The sequence below is a fragment of the Otolemur garnettii genome, unplaced genomic scaffold (genome assembly GCF_000181295.1).
Source record: "Otolemur garnettii isolate 467f Iridium unplaced genomic scaffold, OtoGar3 scaffold00107, whole genome shotgun sequence".
Lineage (NCBI taxonomy): Eukaryota > Metazoa > Chordata > Mammalia > Primates > Galagidae > Otolemur > Otolemur garnettii.
In genome coordinates this window covers 267787-274774 of record NW_003852502.1, presented here as the reverse complement: position 1 = coordinate 274774, position 6988 = coordinate 267787, and positions in this window count along the sequence as shown.

Below are 6988 nucleotides of genomic sequence, written 5' to 3'. Positions count from 1 at the left end.
TAGAAAATAAAGTGCACATTTAGAACTTGAAATCTAACATACTTAAAAAAACGTTTCCACTGAGTCACAAAAATGACAGTGGCCATATTAGAGGAGTAAAGAATCTGTTGTTCAAACCAGGTGACAGAGGGCCAGCCCAGCACAGTCACTCTAAACAGGCTTAGGTGTTCTGTTTTGCTTTCCTTTTTGAGACAGAGTTTCACTCTGTGCCCTGGGTGGAGTGCTGTGACATCACAGCTCACAGCAACCTCAAACTCTTGGGCTCAAATGATTCTCTTGCTTCAGCCTCCCAAGTAGCCGGAACTATGGGTATCCACCACAACGCCTGGCTATTTTTTAAAGACAGGGACTCACTCTTGCTCAGGTTGGTCTCGAACTCCTGAGCTCAAGGGATGCACCCACCTTGGCCTCCCAGAGTCCTAGGATTACAAGTGTGAGCTACCACACCTCATTTGCTATAAACAAGTTTTAAATTCAGTTTACTTATGTGCAAAAGGCTTCTATGAGCTAACTGTGAAATTATTAAATAAATTAGATATTGTTATTTGGTAACTGTTCTGTGTATTTGTAGTGAAAATAGTGTTAAAGAATATAACATGGTATAAAGAAGAAATGGTCCCAATATTCACTGTTAAATATTACCCATTTTGCTCCCGCCTATAATCCCACTACTCTGGGAGGCTGAGGCAGGTGGATTGCTTGAGCTCAGGAGTTTGAGGCCAGCCTGAGCAAGAGCAAGAGCCCATCTCTACTAAAAATAGAAAAACTAGCTGGGCATTGAGGCAGGTACCTATTGTCCTAGCTACTCAGCAGACTGAGGGCTCAAGAGATATTCTAGCCTCAGCCTCCTGAGTAACCAGGACCACTGGTGTGTACCACAAAACCTGGCTAGTTTTTCTATTTTTAGTAGACATGGGGTCTTGCACTTGCTCAGACTGTATGGAAAGCATGGCAGGTATAATGTGCACTGAAAGAAGGGAGCTAGTTCTAAAATCAGTTTGTCTCACCAGACTATAGCCAGATGAATTGAAGAAATGGGAAAACCTGTCAAAAGAAATTTGGAGAATCAATCTGCTAATTTTAAATGTTATGGTTTGACGAAGGGTGACAGCACTGATACAGATGTGGCTCAGTCTGCCGAGGTTATTAGAGGTATTGATGACAAATATAATGCCCCTCAAGAAATGGCTTCTTTAGTGCCATTAAAAGGCACAACAATCAAGAGATTTGCAGAAGCAGTAAAACCTAAGTTAAAGTGGGTTCCTTTGTCCATTGCCAGCATATCTGGTATCGTTACTGATGGTGCCCTGGTGATGGCAGGTAAAAGAAGGGACTTGTAAAATTAATAGACGCCGATGCAATTGCCACCCCAACTTCACACTTGGTGAAGTATCACTGCATAGCACATCGAGAAGATGTGTGTGCAAAAGCTTTAAAAACGGATAACACCATGCGAATCATCCTCAAGACTGTGCATTTCATGAGGGCCAATTCCAGGAATTCCTTAAAAATGTTAATGCTAACGGTGGCGACATCATTTACTTTTCAGAAGTAAGATGGCTAAGCCAAGGCCAAAAGTTGGAAAGATTTTATGATCTGAGCACGTTATCAAGTCGTTTAAGGTATTAAAAACCAAATTTGTGCCAGAACTACAATGAAAACTGGCCTACAGATTGAACATTTTCAGTGGATTTAACCACTCATTTAAATGACTTTAACGTGCATCTTCAAGGTGAAAACCAATTTATCAATACATTGTTTCCAACCATCACAGCATTCCAAATGAAACTGAAATTATGGCAAACTCAAATTGAGGTGAATGATTTTATGCCTTTCAACACACTGGCTAAACACAGTCCTGTGAACAGCAAAAAATATGGGCCTTACTTTTTTGTAATTTGATAACAAGAATTTGAAAACAGATTTCAAGATTTTTGAGAAAATAATCATTATTTTGGGCATTTTTTACTCCATTTTCAGTCAACATGAATGGCAATTTTCAAATGGAATGCATTGAGCTGCAATCTGAATTTAAACCTAAAAAAAAAAATCATTCATCTCTCCTTACTGGACTTTTATAGGTCCAATCTTCCCAGACACAAACGTCCCTTGTCCACAATCACATCTTGTTTATGTCATCACTTTTTGGCAGCCCCTACCGTTTTGAGCAACTGTTTTCAAGAATGGAGCACATCAAGAGTAACATTAGAACCAGAATATCTGGTGAGCGCCTGGAGAATTCACTGAGCATTGCAGCTAGTTCCACTGAACCAGCACGGATGCACTACAGTGTCAAATACCCCACTAGTTCTATGTTGACCACTTTTATAATAAAAAATATCAAAAAACTCTAAAGACCTTTTTTATTATTTAGATATGTACATTTTCTGTATCAGTGAATGTAAACTTGGAATCTGCTCGATAAATTCGAAGGACTTTCTGAATGGGCTGCCACATCATTAGTTTTATTATGTGGGGACGTGTTTGTTTATCTGTGGTGCTGGATATCACAAAAATTACGCATGGACCTGCTATTTTGCTCATTAGCTCTCGCTGGTGTTCGTGTACTTAATGTGTGGCCCCAGACAACTCTTCTTCATCGTGGCCCAGAGAAGCCAAAAGTTGGGTACCCCTGAGTACAATCTAATCCAGTAATTCTCAATCTGGTGTACAACAGAATCAAGAGGAGGATTTACAGAAAAATTTCCCAGGCTCCACTCCTGGTTATTGTATTGAATTGGGCATCAGAATTTTTAAAAGTCCCCGATGATTCTAACATGCAGCTGGGGTCAAGAACAATTTGTTTAATTTGGTTCATTATTTGGTTAGGAAACTGAGCTACTCTCCTTTGGAAAGGAATAAGCAATTACATTTCTATAAGCATGTCCAAATAGGAATACTCTGTTCGACTCAGCAGATCTGCTGAGTCCCTACGCGGACCTGGTGTAAACGCCCATCCCATGGCCACATCAGCTCGTAAGAGGAATAAGAAGGATTCAGAAGTATATAAGGCAGCAGAAGCCTCGGTACTTCAGAAAACTGAGAGGTACCTCGAGGTCTTTATTGGAAATATGAGAGATGGTCCCTTCAAACCAGAGGGACAGCTGCTGAGTTCTGAACCTGGTAATGCTGTGACGTGACACGCAATCCCACCCCGTGCTTCCAAAGTTGCCTTCTGTAGCAAAGACTTGTAAAGGCTGTTCATCCCGGACCCTAGAGCTACAAAAGTGTCTTGAAAGGAATCCTGCAATAAATAAAGGCAATCTTCAATTTCTTTGAACCTTCATTTGTTTTAAATTACAAAATTGTGCTCATTATTTCCAAAGTTCTGCAAAACGACTTGAGAGTGACTGTGAATGACGGCGATGGGACACACCGCCTTTCCTGGGTGTCTTTTTAACTACCTCTTAAACTACTAAAATGCATCCTAATGTGCCACTACAGTCCAATTTCAGCGATGCCCGTCCAACTCAGGACCTCATCATCTGCCATCTGAATTAACTCAAAATATCCTTTCTTTTTTCTTTCCTCTAATCTCTGACCTCATGCCGCCCATCCTGCATCCTGTGAAAGCTGTCGTTATAAAACACGGCGGCAAAATGTGCTGTGTGAAGAGCTGCATTTCTCTATAAATAGTCTTGTAGTATCCACTTTTATCTTATCTTTTTCAATGTTTAATTATTTGTTTATCAAAGTAATACATGTAAATAACTTAATAATCAAAAAATGTTACAAGGCTCGCAGCTGTCTCTTGAAATCATCCTTTTGCATTCCCAATTTCTGCTCCCCAGACAGCATCACTTTCTGCTATTTCAGCTGACTGTTTCTAATGATTTTATCTGAAAGGCTGTGCTTCTGCCACTCCATCTACATTTCCCAATATTGGACACTGCCTACTGAGTTTCTACTCTAAAAAATGGGTATGTAAGGCTGGGCGTGGTTGCTCACGCCTGTAATCCCAGCGCTCGGGGAGACCAAGGAGGGTAGATTAATTGAGTTCAGGAGTTCAAGTTCAAGACCAGTCTAAGCAAGAGGAAGACACTGTCTTTACTAAAAGTAGAAATACTAGTCCCAGCTACTTGAGAGGCTGAGGCAAGAGAATCGCTTAAGCCCAAGAGTTTGAGGTTGCTGTGAGCTGTGACACGATGGCACTCTACTGAGGGCAACATAGTGAAACTCTGTCTAAACAAACAAACAAACAAACAAAGAAAAGAAAAGAAAGAAAGAAAAAAGAAAAGAGCTAAAAGTTAAAGGGCATTTAGCTCAGTTATACTCCCTCCCTTTCTCCTTCCTGGGCACAAAACAAAGCCCATATTTATGAACTTACACTATAGTACATAAAGGTAAAAACTACACAAGTAACTAGATAACTGACCCATAATATGAAAAAAAAAAAAAGAGGAGGAGACCAAAGACACTTGTCCCCTCCCTGCCTCTCCGCAGCAGAGTTACCATGAAACTTTCCATGTTTTCTCTGGTGTGACTAGCCCCTGACTCGACACGGAGGCATATGTCATACCATGATTACCTCTCATTTGTCACTCAACTATATTCTTTTCTCAGCCACCGCCATTGTCTTGTTTTGACATTTGTTTTGCACATACTGAGAACTATGGACCTCCTTCCTGTCTCACCTGTCCCCCTTCTCTCTCCCTGCTCCTGTCTTTTCTGGCAGCGTCCTGCCAAGTCCTGTCTCCGTCTCCCAGGACTCCCCTCTGCTCCTCTCCTGGGCTCCACGGCTTCCTCTTTCTCCACCTCACCCCCAGGAGCTTCTAGGGAAAGGGCCCCCAGCAGCCGTAGTGCGCGATGGAGAGGCCTGGTGTGGATTCGAGGCGGGAAAGGACTTCTCCTCAGAAGCTTGGAGGCCTGGCCCTCTGCCTTCTGGTCTTGAGCTGCAGCCGAGAATCCTGTCATCATTCTTGTCACATCCTTGGTAGAACGCCTATTTCTTTACCCCACTGGAAGTCTTAGGATTCTAAAATTCCAAAATAATTCAGCTTTCATGAAGCCTTTATTTCTAGAGAGGCAGGAATGTGTGATTAACAACACAGATTCTAGAGCCAGACTGCGGGCTCACCCTTAAATAGCTCTGTCACTGAAGCAGGTCACTCAAATTCCCTGTGCCTGGCCCTGCCGGCTGTAAAACAGCGACACTAGAACCCACTGCGCTGGGGTTGAAGGAGAAGACCAGTAACACTTAAAAATGTCCAGAATAGAGCCTGGCACGGAACAAGTCCTCTATAAACATCTATTACCGAGATAATTATTATTAATATTATTTACTGTGTGGGTCTTCCAGTAGATTCTTTCCACTTGGGAACTCGGATTCCCACAGCTAGGAACACAACTGTGTTTTTTCTTTTATAATTTATTACCCTTCATTTTTTGGATACTTTATTTCTGTAATCCTTGTTATTGGTTGAATTTCCTCATTCTAAATTTTCTGAAGATATTCGTTATAGGGTTTGTTATCTTAGAAATTTCTCTCTCTCTCTCTCTTTTTTTTTTAACCATTATGTTAGAGGCTATTTTTTTCTGGTGATTCTTATCTGGTGATTCTCATCTGGCAGTCTGTTCACACTTAAAAGTGAGAACCTTGAGTTACAGCCCTTCCCAACTGGCAAGACTTGCTGTAGGGGGATTGGGTCAGGGTGGGGACCCTGGGCCTCTCTAAATGTCAGTTTCTGTAGAATTTTGACTTTGAGCTGGTCATTTTCTTCCAGTCTCTTGCCTGGAAATACAAGTCTGGCTGCCAGTGTTTACAGAGCTGAACTGTGGCAGGAGTCAGGGGAGGGTAACTGATTTTCTGCAAACTCCTACAATCCCCTTGTGTTGGTTACAGACCTGTCCCCTCTGTGGAGGGTGGATACAGTTTCATGGAGCCTAAAGATTATATGGTTTGGGGGCCCCCTTCCAGCCAAAAAAAGAAATAAAATAAAATGAAATTATGAATCCAAAATTAAATACAGGGTCTTGGAAGGGACCGGTGCAAGAGGGAACCTATAGCCTGGACTTCCTTAGCTCCACGGTGAACCTCCCTCCCTGTGGGGCTTCCCACCAGGTGCAGAGGGGCACACCTGGCTTTCTTGGCTACAGAGGGAGCCTGAAGTCCCCATGCTGTGTATCATCCTCCTAATAAATCTCCTGTGCAGCCCCACCCCCTACCCTGCCCCTTCAGGAGGGACCAGTGCCCTCAAGACCTGAGGCTTCGCAACATGGGATGTGGACACCCACCCCGCAGGAAGGGTGAACTCCGCTCTCGGCACTGGGCTGCCTCGACACTAACTCTACTTCCCAGCTGCTAGAGGCCACTGCAGCCTCTCAGAGGCTCCCCTGCCCGCCCTGCTCTTTATCCTCTTCGTAGTTTTATTTCCTTTTTCTTTCTCCTTTGCTGCCATTTAAGTGGGTTTGAGAAGCAGCAAACTAAACGAACAGGTGCAATGTGCCGTGTTTAATGGGAAGTCTCATTCTACCTTTGCATATTTTTATGCTTGTCATTAACTCTAATATCTTATTTCCACTTAGATGAATTCATTATAAAATTAAACACTTGTGCCACGTATTTATAAAATAAGTATAGTACCTCCATGTCCTCATAGTCTGGTGGGTATTTTTTCTTTCTTTTAGCTAATAAACCAAGACTTGTCAGCTCAACAATCTGGTACACTCTCGTATTAATCATACTTTGGAAAGCAGAAAATGTCTACGATTTCTTAGAAGAAAATTACAAAATAATGCATGTTAGTAAAAGACTTTATAAAAAATCCCTGTGTTTTGCAGAAAAAAATTGTCTCGTTTATTCTTCCACATGCTGTTCAATAAATGTTTGTCGAGTTCATAAGTGTGCCTGGAAGCCTTCTCTTCTCTTCTCGGCTTACTTCATTTCTATGCAAACAGTACCTTTCCTGAAACTCCTGGCAACTGAGACGTAACAGTATCCACATTGATGTTCCCTAAACTGTACTCCCTGGAACCCCACATTATCAAG